The following is a 19,458-nucleotide window of genomic DNA, read 5'->3' as shown; positions in this document are numbered from 1 at the left end:
ATGTGGAACAATTTCAAAACTTCTTATGAAAAATAGATGAAATACTTGCTACCATATAGTAGGATGATAGACCTAAAATGTTGAGGGGAAAAAAAAAAAGTTGAGTATTATCACAAAGGAACTTTTTTTTTTTTTTTTCTATACAGACACTGTCTTTTCAGTGTATTTACAATGTATATGTGCATATACAACAGTCTACAATCCTATTCTAACCTGAAAATATTCTGGTATCTTTTATTTATTTTGTACTGTCTGATTTTGTGTATTTTAACAAATTATAAATGATAATCTATTATGCTAATTTATTAGAGAGATTTATAGAATTCTGGGAAATCATTTTATTGTCTTCATTCTAAATTAAGGAAAGTTGGAGTTTGTACACTGAACTTTAATTAAGCTATTCACCTTGATTGTTTTCACCCACAAAATCATAGTGTATTACATGTATTAGTCAACTATTGCTACAACAATGCTTCATAACAAATAACCCCAGAATTCAGTGGCCTACAGTAAGCGTTTATTTTTCTTGCTCAAGGGTTTGCAAGTCAGCTGGAACAGTTCTGTTTCTGGGTACGTGTCAGCTGTACTTGGCTCCAATCTTTGAGTTAGGTTTATGTCTGCTCTACATGTCTCCACATCCTTCTTGGTCTATCTGTTATCCAGGTATACTTTCCTTGTGGCAAATCTTATGGATAACAGAGAACAATATAAACCAAATAAGCCTGATTCAGCCTCAGCTCTTAACATATCTGCTTACCCCCACCAGATGAAACAATTTACATGACCAAGTCAAAAGTCAGTGGGGCAGAGACATATACTGATTTAGATTACCTCTTCCAATGGCACCTATTGCACATTATGAAACTATAAAACAATGTTTTTTTTTAAAAAAACAATGTTTTATTTGTGACCAACATCATCTTGTCTATGATCCTCAAAACTGTAATCTCAAACTTATTTTCTTACCTTAATTTCAGCAACCTTCCAGGTTGCTATTTTCAATTATACATATAATGACCAATTATTTTATAATCTTTAAAACTTTATTATCCAGAAATTGTTTATCACTGTTTTGATTCTGTGCTTTTATAGATACCACCATTTTATGGTTCACATGGGCCCACATCCCATATCTTTGAGTTTTTACATTCTGTGATCAAAATGTTCCAATTGCTATTCACCTCAAATACTTCTAATATTGTACCTTTTTGTTCATCCTACTTCTTCTCATTTTAATATCTTTCCCATCATTCCAGAATCTCTGCTCTCAGTAATTCTATTCACCCCTAAAAATCTACCAGATAAAATTTCCCATCAAGAAATGGTATCTATCTCTTTTGAATCTTCGCTATATATGTTTTTCTTTCTTTCCTTTTTACTTTACTGATCATATTTTGCCTTAAAGTGTAATACAGGAAGGTGAATTGGGTTTGGGTGTTATTCCTATAAAAATAAAAATAATAATGAATAAGAATTATATACATATGTAAAACACAAACCTTACAAATTAAAATATTGTTCACCAAATTCTTATTATAAGATATACAATATTGAAGTAACTCATGATATAATGATGATAGAAATTTGCACTCATTAGTTTAACAGAGAGAATTTACTATAAAGGATTTTAGATATTGAAGAACTGAAAAGGTAAAAAGGAACCAATGCAGTATAACAAAAGTAGCAACTGCAAGAAACAGCTATCACCCCTAGGGATGGGGAACAGAGGGAAGTCTTTCTGACTTATTAACATGTAAAGGCCTGGGAGGAGGGTTCTCTGGAAGGAAAATTCATATATTTGAGAATGTGACATTGCTTGACTGTGCTAATGATTCTGAGTAAGAAGAGGGCCCCGTGGAGTTGGACCAAACCTCAGAGAAAGGGACATAAGTCACCTGGTGCTGATGTCTCTCAGGGGACACAATGAGACCAATTCTGTGAGAGGTGGGAAAACTGTTACATGTAACAAACTGCCGGTTTTGGTGAAAAAACAAGACTGATGACACTGACAGGAATAGGAAAGACAAACAGGATAACAATTCCAACAGAAAGGAATCTCTCCCTCTCTCCTCCAGGCTTGCAGTCTTCTTTCCAGAATACCACAGTGGAAAAACCTACCAAGAAATAAGGTGACAAAGGAGAAATATAGTTTGCCAAGTTACAGCCTCTGCACCACAAAGTCAACTTTAGAAGGGAAGATTTGGAATTGGAAGATCACTTTTTCCCATTCATAGAAATATTCAAATAAGGGGAAAAGTGCTTAATATTTCTTTTGTATGATTATACAAACATTTTCCCAAAAGTATATAACTTCATCACAGTAGATCTTTGAACAAAATTACCAACATTTATTAATAGTAACATTATTAACAGTAACCAATCATTAACATTGTTGTTAAATAGTATAATACTATAAGATGTTGAATCTGTTGAGATGTGAGCCCTCCGAGTTATTCTTAGTTTTCTAAGAAGATATAAAAAATAAACTTATCATATTTAAGATGATTAAAAATATATGTAGTATTTTATGTAACTGTAATAAAAAAGAACTTAGTAAGAAAAGCAAGAAGCATTAAAAGAAGGTTATATGTGACCTATTGGATTTAGTCTTAGTCACCATCAAACACCAAATTCTATCAGCATGACTTGAACATAACAAATGGACCTAAACTGACTTTGGAATGAAAAAAACTCAATGAAATAAATAATACAAAATTTTGGTCTTGTTTGATAATACATCTGAAGTGGGGAATCTTATGAAGTTAAATGCAAAGCTTTCCTGGAAGGAACCTCTTTCATCCAGGCTGTCATGGATAAAGTTTCATTGAAAAGGATTACAAAGTAAATGATTAAAAAATACTGGGAAACAATCCACCATGAGTGAAAGTCACATGACAAAACCAAAAGTAACACTAGACCATCCAAGTCCTAAAAATAATATGTGTAAAATTAAGGACACAACAAAAGAAATAAAAGCACAAGAAAATAATTTGTTATAAACAATGAAAGACAAATTTGAAAAATAAAACAAATAGAATTGTGATGTTGAAAAATATGCTCATGAAGTTAAAAACTTATGCAGAGGTTAGAAATGTAGAAAAAAAAAAAAAACAGATATAAGTAGTACTCTGTACTGTTCAGGTTTTGTTTTGTTTTATAGGTTTCAAAGTGGGTGGTAGAATTCTTTTAAAAATTACTTTTATTCACCACCTTTTATAAGAAAACTTCTTTTAGATAGTATTCATTCTGACAGGTGTGACGTGGTATCTCATTGCAGTTTGATTTGCATTTCCCTGATAATTAGTGATGGTTAAGCATCTTTTCATGTGTCTTTTGGCCATCTGTAGGTCTTCTTTGGAAAAAAGTGTCTATTCAGATCCTCTGCCTATTGTCAATTCAGTTGCTTGTTTGTTTGTTTTTGATGTTGAGTTATATATTTTGGTTATCAACCCCTTATGAGATATATTGTTTGCAAATATCTTCTCCTATTCAGTAGGTGGACTTTTCATGTTGTTGATCATTTCCTTCAATGTGCAAAAGCTTCTTAGTTTAAGGTAGTCCTGTTTGTTATTTTTTTTTTCTCCTCTCTGAGGAGACAAGTCTTAAAAAATATAGCTAAGACCAATGTAAAAGAGCACACAGCCTATGTCTTCTTCTAGGAGTTTAATGATTTAAAGTCTGACATTTAAGTATTTGATTTATTTTGAGTTTATTTTTGTATATGGTGAAAGAAAGTGGTCAAGGTTCATTCTTTTACATGTAGCTGTCCAGTTTTCCCAACACCATTGGGAAAAAGAGCTATACACTCTTCTCCCCATTTGTATATTTGACCTCCTTCATTATAGATTATTTGAAGCATGAATTAATTTTTGGACCCTATATTCTGCTCCATTGATCTATGTGTCTGTTTCTGTGCAAGTACAATACTGTTTTGATTATTATAGTTTTGTAGTATAGTTTGAAATCTATACTGATACCTCCAGCTTTGTTCTTTTTATTCAAGTTTGCTTTGATCATTTGGGGTCATTTTTGGTTTTGTACAAATTTTAGGATTATTTATTTTAGTTATGTGAAAAATGACATTGGTATTTTGATAGGAATTGCATCAAATATGTAGATTATTTTGGGTAGTATGGGCATTTTAATAATTTGATTCTTCCAATCCATAAGCACAGTGTATCTTTGCACTTATTTGTGTTGTTTTCAATTTCTTTCATTAATGTCCCATAGTTTTCAGAGTATAGGTCTTTCATCTCCTTGGTTAAATTTATTCCTAGGTATTTTATTCTTTTGTTGCAATTGTAAATGGAATTGTTTTCTTAATTTCTCTTTCTGATAGTTTGTTATTAGTGTATGGAAATGCAACCAAATTCTGTATATTAATTTTGTACCCTGCAAATTTACTGAATTCAACCTTTAGTTCCAATAGTTTTTTGGAAGAGTCTTTGGAGTTTTATATATAGTATCAAGCCTTCTACAAAAAATTATTTCTTTTCCAATTTGAATACCTTTCATTTCTTTTTCTTGCTTACTTGATGTGGCTTGATGAGAAAGACAAGTGTTAGTGAAGATGTGGAGAAAATGGAAGTGTCGTGCATTGTTGGTGGTATTGTAAATTGGTGCAGCCACTATGGAAAACAGTATGGAGATTCCTCAAAAAAATAAAAATAGAATTGCCATATAATCCAGCAATTACACTTTCGGGTATCTATCTGAAGAAAACAAAAACACTAATTCAAAAAATATGTGTACCCTTATGTTCACTGCAGCACTATTAACAATAGCCAAGATATGGAAGCAACCTAAGTGTCCATCTGTAGTCAAATGAATAAAGAACATGTGCTATATATATGTTGCATTTTGAGACAACATGGACAAACCTAGAGGATATTATGCTACCTGAAATACATCAGACAGAGAAAGACAAATACTGTATGAATTCACTTGTATGTGAAGTCTAAAACAAAATAAAACAAACAAAACAAAACAGAAGCAGACTCATAGATTCAAAGAACAAACTGGTGGTTGCCAGAGGGAAGGGGGTTAGGGAGATGAGCAAAATGTGTAAAAAGGATTAAGAGGTACAAATTTTCAGCTATAAAATAGATAAGCCACAGGGATGTAATGTACAGCATAGGAAATATAGTCAATAATATTGTAATAACTCTGTATGGTGAAAGATGGTAACTAGACTTATTGTGGTGATCATTTTGTAGTTTATTAAAAATTGAATCACTATATTCTACAACTGAAACTAATATAATATTTTATGACCATTATAATACAACTAAAAAACTTCTATTTTAGATATATATATAATGCCACATTCATCCATATAGCATAGTTGCTAAGTTTCTTTTAGTTTGTGTAAACACACCTTAAATTTCAAAGAAAAATTTATTCAATTGTTTATTATTAGATATCATTTACTAATTGGGGAAAATTTTTTAAATAACTTATTTTTAATAACTAAAGAATACTCAGGATTTTTTGGGTGTATTATTCTTTTTCCTTCACTGTCAGGTTAATTTAGGTTTCAAAAGACAATTGAAAATATATTCACAGATTGTTTTTGAGTCCATAATGATTAAAAAAGTTGATAGTCATGTTTATCAACATTGAGTTATGTAGAAAATATGCAGCTACCTATCACTGTGAAACACTGGATGCTATGGAAACCACCATAGTACATTAAATTTCAAGTATTTAGCTACCTAACGAAATGTATAACTTGTTTAAAATTGATATCTGAATACAAAATATATAAAGGATAACAAATGATAAAATTTTGGAAAAATTGAAGGAATACAAAAATCATAAAACATATTAACTATTAATGATGTTATGAAAAGTTAGACAATGACTGGTTGGCATCATAAGACATTTAGAGTTAAAAGAAAAAAATAATTCTACTTCAAGCTATATACCAAATATTAAACTTTATCCTAGTACAAGTAATAATTAATGGTTCAAATTATTAAATAAGTTCCCATAATTATCTCAATCCTTCAGGGCTGAGAAATAATACCAGTTTTAAAACTAGAATATTTACAAAAGTAAAACAGTCTTGAATCCACTAAAACCCTCATAAATATATCCAATCAAACTCAAAGCCATAAAAAATTCATAAGAACAGGTACATTGCAACAAGAAGAAAATTTACTTCACATTCGCTTGTAGTTCTCTATTTCTGATTAAGCCACAATGCTAATTTTAGTACCATGAAATCATTCTTTCACACTAGTAAATTACTACCATGTTTTTGGACAAACATTTCAATTCTAATCCACTACCCAAAATTATTTAGTTCAAATAATAACACAATACTATTTTTTTTCCCTTTTAACTCTTCAATTGTGAAAAATTCAACAACAAAAAAATGAATGATTTAAAAGTTAATTTATAAAATTATACATTTTCTAAGGAGTTTTGAGAGTTCTTTTTTTCACAAAATATTGCAAGGGCTTATGGAGAATGTGCACAATTAGTAACAGAAGGAAGTATTTACAAACTTGGAAAACTTGGAAATGAAGAAAAGGGATTGTGACCATAGCCAGTAAAGGGATTTCACATTTTCTTACCAAAAATTGGAATGTATGGTTAGGCACTTGGAACTTTCCCTTCAATATCCATTTTCACATTTCTCTTTAGTAAAGGAACATAGATGTTAAACTTAGCACTCTGAAACCTAGCTAAATTCTTGCATCATACAACTCCCTACAGCTAGATATGGCAATGTACTCCAGTTATTACCAATGAGATGCTCTTGTAATGGAGCAGGACCCTGTGGGTACTTCCCACCCCATGTCTCTCACCTGCCTCTTGTCTGTAAAAAAACCTTTAATAGAAGAATAAATTTAATCAGAGAAATGAAAAAAATGCAGAAGCAAAGAAAAGTAGTCAAGTAGGACAAAATAATAATAGTTTAGTCATTAAACAAAGCCAAGGACATTTAGTTCCTTTTCAAGGGCTATAGATAATATTCTAAGCCATATCGTTTGAGCTGTTTTGCAGATTCTGAAACTCCCACTAGGTAGAAGAAGTTAACTACATAGTAACCAGACTGTAGTCATGACATAGACTGCTCCATCTTACACAATTCCGAGAACTGGACTCAAGGAAACGGGAATTAACTGACCCTGGAAATAAAGATTAACTTAAAACAATCAGGGTGATGCTGATCAGACCACCACATGACTAATTTCAAGGTGACTCTCGGAGTAGCTGGGCTGTTCTGCATGTAGCCCCCTCTTTCCACCTATAGACCCCTGGAACTCCCCTTTAAAAGCTCTTGCCCCTGATAGGCAGTGGGGAGTTGACTTTTGGACACAAGTCCACCTTCTTGCCAGGTTGCTGGCCTCCTGAATACCGTAACCTTTCCTTTACTACCAACACTTTTGAGCTATGAGCAGCCGAATCTGAATTCTATAACACCACTGAGTGACATTTTTGCCTCTGGGGCATGTTTAAAAGATGGGAGTGCCTTTTCTCGTCTTATTTTTTTCCATACTGCCTAGAATATGGATGAAATGTCTCAAACATGAGGACCTATTCTGAACATAATGTGACCTTGGGAGAAGACGCTATACCATCAGAACAAGAAGAAAGAAGGATCATGAGTTCTGGACATGTTAGAGAAGCTTCAACAGCCATGATTGCCTCATTACAAATTTCTCTTAGAATTTTTAGCTCATTTAATCTCTATTTTGAGGCCTGTGTTATTTGCAGTAATTCTAATCCTAACAGGGATTGTATATTTTTAGACCAAACTAAATCAAGAGAGAGGGGGAGAGAGAGAGAGAATGAATTAGAAATGCAAACCGTACACCAAAAACAGGGTAATAAAAAACAATAGCATCAAGAAGACAGATGGCATATCTTAGATGGAGAAGAAAACCACTATTTATTCAAAGAAATAGTTTAAAAATGGAACAAGGAGAAAGAAATAAAGGCCATTGGTTTAGAATCATCACTATTGAAGGTTCATTTGGGAAATTAACTGAAAGAATGGAAATCACTGGAATAGTCAATGAGGGGGATTCAAAACAGAGTTAACAGAGGATGCATAAATAGACAGTGATGAAGCAGTGGGGTCTAAATTATTCCTCTTTTGACTCTGCTAACCTTGTCATACTTATGCGATCTTAATTATCTTTCTTTATTTTGTATAGGTGCTTAAATACTGTTTCTATTTAAAACTTTTCTCTGTAAAACAAAAGAAGATGCACAGTATATCTAGCTCCAATAACCAGCTGTCCATTACTTTATTACATATTACATTCTTTATTATACTTCATGCCTTTGAAACTTCAAGTCTATCAACTAATTTTTGTTTATTTCAATAGAATGTTTCATTTGTCTGATGTAGGAAATATATATATATACTATATATATGTATTTGTTTTTTTGTTTTTTTTTTTGGTAGAGTTTTCAAACTATCTATTTTGAAGTCAAATTTACTTTATTTGGAGTCACGGATTAGCCATTTCCAGGTCTGTAATTGCAGGCAAATTCTTAAAATAATGTATACTCAATTTGCTTATCTGTAAAAAGTAGTATACTAATAATCAAATAGAACATGTATTTTTAATGAATATTAAATGAGTCAATTTCTGTGCATGTACACAGTCCATATGTAACATAATAGCTCATTGTTTTAAAAGTATGGTGTCCATGAAATACCTACATAACAGTCTGTAGCACTCATTAAGAATGAAGGTCCATTAAATCTTGGTTGGGTGCAATAAATCTGGATTTTTTACAGGCACTGCTGTTAGTTGTTTTTCACTGTTTATATGGTATTGCACATAACAGCTCCTCAATAAATGTTTACTATTGTTTTTCTTTTTCTTACTTCAAAACTGATATACTATGACACAACTACTATATATTAAAAAAATGTTTAGATTGATATAGCTATAGATATACATAGATAACTGTAGCTATAGATTTCAACATAGATATCAATATTTGGTCTATCAACATTAAGCAAAACTAGCATAGCAGCTTAATTTTACATTAAACTTTCACCTTGACTATATATTTTTAATGTTGATTTAAATCCTATTCCTTTCCAATAGCCAGCAATTAAATGTTATTAATCATGCACAATGTTGTAATTAAATAATTTCAGCTTAAGCAGTATTATCCAAAAACAGAAAATTGTCTACAGAGAAAAAAAATGAAAAAAAAGATAAACCATATTGACAATTCTGTTATATATTGCATCTTTTTAAAATGCTTTCCATGGTAAATCAGATTAAAAAGAAGAATATATAGATAATTTTCATAGATACACAAATAACATCTGTTAAATTTAGTATATATACCAAAAATAATGAATGTAGAAAATTGTACTGTATCAATAAGAATCAACTTTTATAAACACACACAAAAGGCAGATGGTAGAGTTTAAATAACATTCAGCCAAATGGTTGGCTTCATTGCAGTTCTTACCACTATTATTTATAAATCTAAAATAAATTATAATGCCAAATAGAGAAAATATTTTAAATTATAATTGGGCAAGTTTTAAAAATGATACCTTTTCTGTACTTTCTACACTGAGGGAAAGGATATAATTGAGGGAGCTCTGACAAAAATTAAGAGTAAGAAAAAAAATTACTTAAATAACAGCACACAAAAACGAGAAAACAGAAGATAAGAAGTGTAGAAAGTAGTAATGAGAATGAGGAATTGTTACAAACATCCTGAGTCAAACTCACTGTGCCATTTTCTTTAACTTCACAAAGACAAATAATCTTATTCCATTAATTAAGGATTCCATTGCCTTTCATTCTTTGCCTTTCACTCTCTCTTTTCTTCTCAGTGATGTAAGTGGTGATAGATGTTCACATCCCTATCTATTTAGTTTTAATTTCCCACATTAGAGCCCTAAGAGTCATTTTTTTTTTTTTAAACCATGCATTGTTTTGTACCATCCAGTGCATATTTGTATAATGTTTCTGTTTTAATGTACTTGACTGCATACTTTAACATTTACTAAATAAAGATGAGAACTATGGCCAAATTAGTTCTAATGATGGACCAGAAGTAAAAAGATATAAATGGACTCCTTCAAAGTCTGATGGTTAGTAGGTAGTAAATCAGGAAGGACTAAAGCATAAGTCTTTTCACTCAATTTTTTTTTCCACTGAAAATTAATTAACTTTTTTTTTTTTGACAAACTTAGAGTTAGTAGGGCCATATAGTCTTGAGAAAAAAAAATTTTGGAAATGCTAGTAGATTCCATTAAAAAAATGCATTTGGGAAATAAATTACTTATAAAGCTGATTTTAAGTTTCCTTTTTGAAGCATTGTGCTATAAACTACAAGAGTAAAAAATTAATTGTTAAGATATTCCTGGTTCTAAAAATTACTGAAGAGAATTTATAAGTAAAATATACTTCTCTCTCATTTGATATACATTTGATCTCTCACACTATATCATCTTCAAAAGCTACCCAATTATCTGATAGGTCAATCCCAGGGCTAACACACACACACATACACACACACACACACACACACACACACACACAGTCTGCCAATGAAGCTTTCCTCTGAGGAAAAATTGTCAAACACCCTACTTTTCCACTTAGGAAGTATGTCCTATACTACTTTGTTTTTTAAATTGTTTTTTTTACTGGAGTATACTTCCTTTACAGTGTTGTGTTAGTTTCTGCTGTACAATGAAGTGAATCAACTATATGTATGTCTATATACCCTCTCTCTTGGACCTCCCTCCTACCCCCACCCCCATCACACCAATCTAGGTCATCACAGGGCACAGAGATTAGCTCCCTATGCTATACAGCAGGTTCCCACTTGCTATCTATTTTACACATGGAAGTATATTTATGTCAAACCTAATCTCCCAATTGGTCCAACCCTCCCCTTCCCCCACAGGGTCCACATGTTCCTTCCCTACATCTACGTCTCTATTTCTGCCCTGCAAATATGTTCATCTGTACCATTTTTCTAGATTCCACAAATATGTGTTAATATACAATATTTGTTTTTCTCTTTCTGACTTACTTCACTCTGTATGACAGACTCTAGGTCCACCCACATCTCTACAAATGACCCAATTTTGTTCCTTTTCAAGTCTGACTATTATTCTACTGTAGAAATGTAACACATCTTCTTTATCCATTCATCTCTTGTTGGACATTTAAGTTGTTTCCATATCCTGGCTAATGTGAGTAGAGCTGCAATGAACACTGTGGTACATGACTCTTTTTGAATTATGGTTTTCTCAGGGTATATGCCCAGTAGTGGGATTGCTGGCTCATATGGTAGTTCTATTTTTAGTTTTTTAAGGAACCTCCATACTTTTCTCCATGGTGGCTGTATCAATTTACATTCCCACCAACAGTGCAAGAGGGTTCCCTTTTCTCCACACCCTCTCCAGCATTTATTGTTTGTAGACTTTTTTGATAATGGCCATTCTGACTGGTGTGAGGTGATACCTCATTGTAGTTTTGATTTGCATTTCTCTAATGATTAATGATGCTGAGCATCCTTTCATGTGTTTGTTGACAATCTGTTTATCATCTTTGGAGAAATGTCTATTTAGGTCTTCTGCCCATTTTTGGATTGGATTGTTTGTTTTTTTTGAAATTTAGCTCCATGAGCTGTTTGTATATTTTGAAAATTAATCCTTTGTCAATTGCTTCATTTGCAAATATTTTCTCCCATTCTGAGGGTTGTCATTTCATCTTGTTTATGGTTACCTTTGCTGTGCAAATGTTTTTAAATTTAATTAGGTCCCATTTGTTTATATTTGTTTTTATTTTTATTACTCTAGGAGGTGGCTTAAAAAAGATCTTGCAGTGCTTTATGTAAAAGAGTGTTCTTCCTATTTAGGTCTTTAATCCATTTTGAGTTTATATTTGTGTGTGGTGTTAGGCAGTGTTCTAATTAACTCTTTTACATGTAGCTGTCCAGTTTTCCATCACCACTTATTGAAGAGACTGTCTTTTCTCCATTGTATATTCTTGCCTCCTTTGTCATAGGTTAGGTGACCATAGGTGTGTGAGTTTCTCTTTGGGCTTTCTATCCTGTTCCATTGATCTGTATTTCTGTTTTTGTGCCAGTACTATACTGTCTTGATTACTGTAGCTTTGTACTATAGTCTGAAGTCTGGGAGCCTGAATCCTCCAGCTCCATTTTTCTTTCTCAAGATTGCTTTTGGGGTCTTTTGTGTTTCCATACAAATTGCAAAATTTCTTGTTCTAATTCTGTGAAAAATGCCATTGGTAATTTGATAGGGATTGCATTGAATCTGTAGATTGCTTTGGGTAGTATAGTCATTTTCACAATGTTGACTCTTCCAATCCAAGAACATGGTATATCTCTACATCTGTTTGTGTCATTTTTGATTTCTTTCATCAGTGTCTTATGATTTTGTGCATACAGGTCTTTTGCCTCCTTAGATAGGTTTATTCCTAGGTATTTTATTCTTTTTGTTACAGTGGTAAATGGGAATGTTTACTAAATTTATCTTTCTGATTTTTTGCTATTAGTGTATAGGAATGCAAGTGATTTCTGTGCCTTAATTTTGTATCCTGCAACCTTACCAAATTCATTGATTAGTTCTAGCAATTTTCTGGTGACATCTTTAGGATTTTCTATGTATAGTATCTTGTCACTGCAAACAGTAACAGTTTTACTTCTTCTTTTCCAGTTTGAATTCATTTTATTTCTTTTTCTTCTCTGATTGCTGTGGTTAGGACTTCCAAATCTATGTTGAATAAGAGTGCCGAGAGTGGACATCCTTGTCTTGTTCCTGATCTTAGTGGAAATGCTTTCAGTTTTTCACCATTGAGAATGATGTTGGTTGTGAGGTGGTCATATATGGCCTTTATTATGTTGAGGTAGGTCCCCTTTATGCCCATTTTCTGAGAGTTTTTATCATAAATGGGTGTTGAATTTTGTCAAAAGTTTTTTCTGCATCTACTGAGATTATTACATGTTTTTTATCCTATAGTTTGTTAATATGGTGTATCACATTGATTGATTTGTGTATATTGAAGAACCCTTGCATTACTAGGATAAACCCCTCTTGATCATGGTGTATGATCCTTTTAATGTGCTGTTAGATTTTGTTTGCTAGTATTTTGTTGAGGATTTTTGCATCTATCTTCATCACTGATATTGGCCTGTAGTTTTCTTTTTTTGTGACATCTTTGTCTGGTTTTGGTATCAGGGTGATAATGGCCTCATAGAATGAGTTTTGGAGTGTTCCTCCCTCTGCTAAATTTTGCAAGAGTTTGAGAAGGATAGGTGTTATCTCTTCTCTAAATGTTTGATAGAATTTGCCTGTGAATCCATCTGGTTCTGGACTTTTGTTTGTTGCAAGATTTTTAATTACAGTTTCAATTTCATTATTTGTGATTAGTCTGTTTATGTTTTCTCCTTCTTCCTGGTTCAGTCTTGGAAAATTGTACCTTTCCAAGAATTTGTCCATTTCTTCGTGGTTGTCCATTTTATTGGCATATAGTTGTTTGAAGTAGTCTCTTATAATATTTTGTATTTCGGAGGTGTCAGTTGTGATTTCTCCTTTTTCATTTCTAATTTTATTGATTTGCATCCTCTCCCTTTTTTTCTTGATGAATCTGGCTAAAGGTTTCTCAATTTTGTCTATCTTCTCAGAGAACCAACTTTTAGTTTCATTGATTTTTGCTATTGTTTTCTTCACTTCTATTTCATTTATTTCTTCTCTGATCTTTATGATTTCATTCCTTCTACTGACTTTGGGGTTTTTTGTTCTTCTTTCTCTAGTTGCTTTAGGTGTAAGCTTTAGGTGTATTTGAGATTTTTCCTGTTTCTTGAGGTGAGATTGAATTGCTATAAACTTCCCTCTTAGAACTGCTTTTGCTGCCTCCCATAAGTTCTGGGTCATCATTTTTTCATTGTGATTGGTTTCTATGTATTTTTTGATTTCTTCTTTGATTTCTTCAGTGATCTCGTGGTTATTTAGCAGCACACTGTTTAGGCTCCATTTTCTCTTGTTTTTTACAGATTTTTTCCTGTAATTGTTTACTAATCTAATAGCACTGTGATCAGAAAAGATGCTTGATACGATTTCAATTTTCTTAAATTTACTGAGGCTTGATTTGTGACCCAAGATGTGCTCTCTCCTGGAGAATGTTCTGTGTACACTTGAGAAGAAAATACATTCTGTTGTTTTTGGATGAAATGTCCTATAAATATCAATTAAGTCTATCTGGTCTAATGTGTCATTTAAAGCTATGTTTCCTTATTTTTTTTTCTGTTCGGATGATCTGTTCATTGGTGTAAATGGGCTGTTAAAGTCTCTACTATTATTGTGTTACTGTTGATTTCCCATTTTATGGCTGTTAACATTTGCCTTATTTATTGAGGTGCTCCTATGTTGGGTGCATAAATGTTTATAATTGTTATATCTTCTTGGATTGATCCCTTGGTCATTATGTAGTGTCCTTCCTTGTCTCTTGTAACAGTCTTTATTTTAAAATCTATTTTATCTGATGCAAGTATTGCTACTCCAGCTTTCTTTTGATTTCCATTTGCATGGAATATCTTTTCCATCCCTTCACTTTCAGTCTGTATGTATCCCTATGTCTGAAGCGAGGCTCTTGTAGACAGAATATATATGGATCTTCATTTTGTATCCATTGAGCAAGCTTGTGTCCTTTGGTTGGAGCATTTAATCCATCTACATTCAACATTATTATCGATATGTATGTTCCTATTACGATTTTCTTAATTGTTTTGCATTTGTTTTTGTGGGTCTTTTTTTCTTCTCTTGTGTTTCATGCCTATAGAAGTTTCTTTAACATTTGTTGTAAACCTGGTTTGGTGGTACTGAATTCCGTTAGCTTTTGATTGTCTGTAAAGGTTTTAATTTCTCTGTCAAATCTGAATAAGATCATTGCTGGGTAGAGTAATCTTGGTCGTAGGTTTTTCTCTTTTATCACTTTAATTATATCCTGCCACTCCCTTCTGGCCTGCAGAAAAATCCACTGATAACATTATGGGGCTTCCTTTGTATGCTATTTTTTTTACTTTTCCCTTGCTGCTTTTAATATTTTTTCTTTGAATTTAATTTTGTTATGTTGATTAATATGTATCTCAGTGTGTTTCTCCTTGGGTTTATCCTGTATTTGACTCTCTGTGCTTCCTGGACTTGGGTCACTATTTCCTTTCCCATGTTAGGGAAGTTTTCCACTATAATCTCTTTGAATATTTTCTCAGACGCTTTCTTCTTCTCTTCTTTTTCTAGGACTCCTATAATTCGAATGTTGTTGTGTTTAGTGTTGTTCCAGTGATCTCGGAGATTGTCTTTAATTCTTTTCATTATTTTTTCTTTATTCTGCTCCTCGGCAGTTATTTCCACCATTCTGTCTTCCAGCTCACTTTTTCATTCTTTTGCCTCAGTTATTCTGGTATTGATTCCTTCCTGTGTATTTTTCATTTCAGTTATTGTGTTGTTCATCTCTGTTTGTTTGTTCTTTAGTTCTTCTAGGTCTTTGTTATCATTTTTTGTATTTTCTCTATCTGTGCCTCCTTTCTATTTCTGAGATTCTGGATCATTTTTTTTTTTTTTTTTTTAATTATTATTTATTTATTTATTTATTTATTTTTTATTTTTGGCTGTGCTGGGTCTTCGGTTCGTGCGAGGGCTTTCTCTAGTTGCAGCAAGTGGGGGCCACTCTTCATCGCGGTGCGGGGACCGCTCTTCATCGCGGTGCGCGGGCCTTTCACTATCGCGGCCCCTCCCGTTGCGGGGCACAGGCTCCAGACGCGCAGGCTCAGCAGCTGTGGCTCACGGGCCCAGCTGCTCCGTGGCATGTGGGATCTTCCCAGACCAGGGCTCGAACCCGTGTCTCCTGCATTAGCAGGCAGATTCTCAACCACTGCGCCACCAGGGAAGCCCTGGATCATTTTTAGTATCATTACTCTGAATTCTTTTTCGGGTAGGTTGCCTATTTCCTCTTCATTTATTTGGTCTCGTAGGTTTTTACCTTGCTGCTACATCTGTGACATAATTTTTTGTCATCTCTCTTTTTTTTTTTTTTCTAATGGTTGGGATTGTGCTCCTGTCTTACTGGTTTTTTGGCCTGAGGCTTCCAGCACTGGAGTTTGTAGGCTGTTGGGTAGAGCTGGGTCTTTGTGCCATGATGATGACCTCTGGGTGACCTCACTAAAATGAATATTCCCTGGATTCTGAGGTTCTCTGTTAGTCCAGTGGTTAAGACTTGGAGCTCCCACCACAGGAGCTCAGACCTGACCCCTGGTTTGTGAACCATGATCCTGCAAGCTGTGTGGGGTGGCAAAAAATAATTAAATAAATAAAAAGAAAAAAAGAAAAAGGAGCAGAACAAAGAGTAAAAAATAAAATAAGATTAGAAAACTAACACATACTTTAGAAAAAATTAAAAACATATATGAAACAACAATTGGAAGGTAAAACAGAGCCACAGCAGTGAAAAAGAGGAGGAAAAGAAGAAAAAAAAAAACCAAAAGCTGGAAAAGACCTTGGTTGTGGGGGGCAGGGCTTATGTGGTGGGTGGGGCCTATGCTTAGGACCCACAGGGCCAGAAAAGGCCTTGAAAGGGTAGGGCTCAGGCTCAATGTAGTAGGAGGGACACAGGAGTGCCTCTGGCCTTGGAAGTGGAGGAGAAGGTCTGATATCCCAGCAGGCTCCCTGGGCCCAAGGTGGTGGGGGAAACTCTAGTGTGTTCCCCCATTCTCTGATCCCAGAGAATCCCTCCCCTTTGACCACTCTTCTTCTTCCCGCCCCTCTCTCCTATGCCCCTAGGACCTACATGGCTGAAGTGGGCCCCCCAAGGCAGGGGACCAGACCCAGAAGAAACCTAAGAGGCTTTCTGGGGCCTAGTGGGTGGGGCAAATGCCTGCCTCGCTTCCCCTGATTCTCCAGTCCCAGAGAGCACCCCCCATCTGCCTCTCCTCCTCTTATCCCTCTTCCCTCCCTCCTACATCCCTAGGACCCCTGCAGCTGGAGGGGGCCCCGGAAAACTGAGGACCAGGTCCAAGAGCTCAGCAGGCCTCTCAGGCCTGAGTGTTGGGGGAGAAGCCTTCTGCACCTCCCCTGATCCTCTGATCCCAGAGGGCCCCTCCAGGTGTGGGACCCACTCCCCTCTCTCAGCTACCCCTCAGGCGTGCCGGTCCTGTCCAGCCTCCACTTCTCCTCCCCCCTCACTCCCCTCCACATCCTAGTGTGTCTCTTGGGGGTTCCTCCCATCTCCTTGGGCATTGAGGTCCCCATCAGAATCCGACAGGTGCCCTAGTTGTGGGGAGGTGTGAACTCTGTGTCCTCCCATGCTGCCATCTTGACTCTACCCCAAATTGAATCTAGCTGAACTTCATAGTCATCTCTAAGATTTGTAGTTACCTGAGGAAAAATTTACAATGCCTGCCAAAACTAGCCAAGAGGGAAGGAGTGAGGGCCACTTGGAAAGCAGAATTTATTTCGACAAATTATAAAACCAAGTTACACACACACTCCAGCAAACACAGAATTTTACAAGTCACCAGACTCTGGAATTGACATGTCTCTTAACCAGGAGAAACTGTGTTGGCCTTTGGAATCAATTAATATGACTAGCAGACATAGACTGTAAAGAATATTTCTTAAGTAGAAAAAAAAATCAATGGTCATCAGGGTTTCCAATAAACCCTGTGGAATCTCCATGATAATATATTTTTTTAAAACAAAGGGATCACAATTCTGCTTTTAAGGACAAAGAAGTGGTTCATTTTATTCTAGCAATGTTAAACAGAGGCATTGACATAGATTGCTCAGTAAGAATAAATAATTTTTTAATAAACATATTTGAAAAGCCTACAAATAAAGTTTATTTTTTAAAAAGTAACTGCATCTTTCCTCCACAACGATATGATAAAGACTCCAACTCCTCTTCCATCTTTTCTTATTTTCCAAAACAACCTGGACAAGGAGATGTAATTCCCAATACTCAGACTAGTGTCCATTACTTTCTGCTGGGGACCCATTTAAATGGATCTTGAAAATATAAAAGTAAATTTTGCATGCAAATTTAGGGCAACTATAAGAAACAGAAGAGCTAATGGCTCAAAATTATAGCTACAAATCCTAATTACAATATTATGTAACATTTAAGATACAAACTAGTTATAAAACACTCTGAATACATCTGTATCCACCTCTTAGATTAAAAAATTAAATGCTACAAGTAGAGGTGAAATCCTCTACTTCTTCATGAGATGACTCATATGCTGATTGTTTGGCTCATCAATCTCATTTATGCTTCTATATTTTTATTACATACCTGTCTATACTTACTCAATGTATAATGTTGTTTGCATATGGTAACATTGTATCAGTGGCATCCTACTGCATGCTCTTGCAACTTCCCTCGCCTTCCACCAGAGAGAGGAATAGATTTTAGTTAGGTCACCCACATTTGATAGCAAAAGTATCCAATCTTATATTTCATATTTCTGTTCTGTATTTTGGTGGAATTTTTCTACAGAAATAAATACTAATTGCTTTACCTTGAAAACTAAATATATGGCATTGAAAATAAGGAGAAACCTTTGCATTCAATGTATAGAATGTTAGAAAAATATATAAATCATTTTTTAGGAATTCTGCAAAATGTTTTAATGATATACAGATGTGTATTTTAGGATGACTCAGTGAAGACTAAATTGAACAACATGAAAGAAAGTTTATTGTCACATTGTAGGAGGCCTGTGAGGAAGATTTCAATGCATTGCTTCTCCATGGAGAAGACCAAGATTTGGTAGGTAAGGAGCAAGGCCACAGAGTTTCCAAAACTATATAGACTTTAATCAGTATTTTATTTATAGATTTGAAAATGGGTTTCTGCCCTAGGAACTCAAATGAGTCCAGTATCTCAAGCAAATAAGTATCCACAGCTTTCTTCAATATAAAGAAATGTAAAAAAGTGTAAATGTTTGGCCATGGGTACAAGTATTGCTGATCTTAATCTGGGGTTCTGGTTACTAATTTGAGATTAAGAGGAATGCAGCATGCTGGTTCTGAAATAAAAAGTCAGTAAGAGCTGGATCTAATAGTCCAAGTAAAGAAATGCATCATTCAGCTTTGTTAAATATACTCATCATTCAGCTTTGTTAAATATACGTAGGGCAACCAATGAACATATATTTGGTGGCAATATCAATATTATTTTTCATCAGAACCTGTACAAAACAGACATACATTTTAGTAGTACCTATGGAAATTTACAAGTGTTACTGGTGGTACTCAAAACAAAAGAAAGATCAATTCCTAGATTTTATGAATTTATTTGGGGAAAAGATTAATAATGATTAGTGACAAACTTCTCCTCATATCATGTCAGAGATTTATCAATTGCAGCCCTCCAGGTGGTACAATCAGTGCCCCATCTGTGACTGTCTTAATATATTTTAAAACTATCAAGT

The sequence above is a fragment of the Balaenoptera acutorostrata genome, chromosome 18 (genome assembly GCF_949987535.1).
Source record: "Balaenoptera acutorostrata chromosome 18, mBalAcu1.1, whole genome shotgun sequence".
NCBI lineage: Eukaryota > Metazoa > Chordata > Mammalia > Artiodactyla > Balaenopteridae > Balaenoptera > Balaenoptera acutorostrata.
This window is presented reverse-complemented; position numbering follows the sequence as displayed.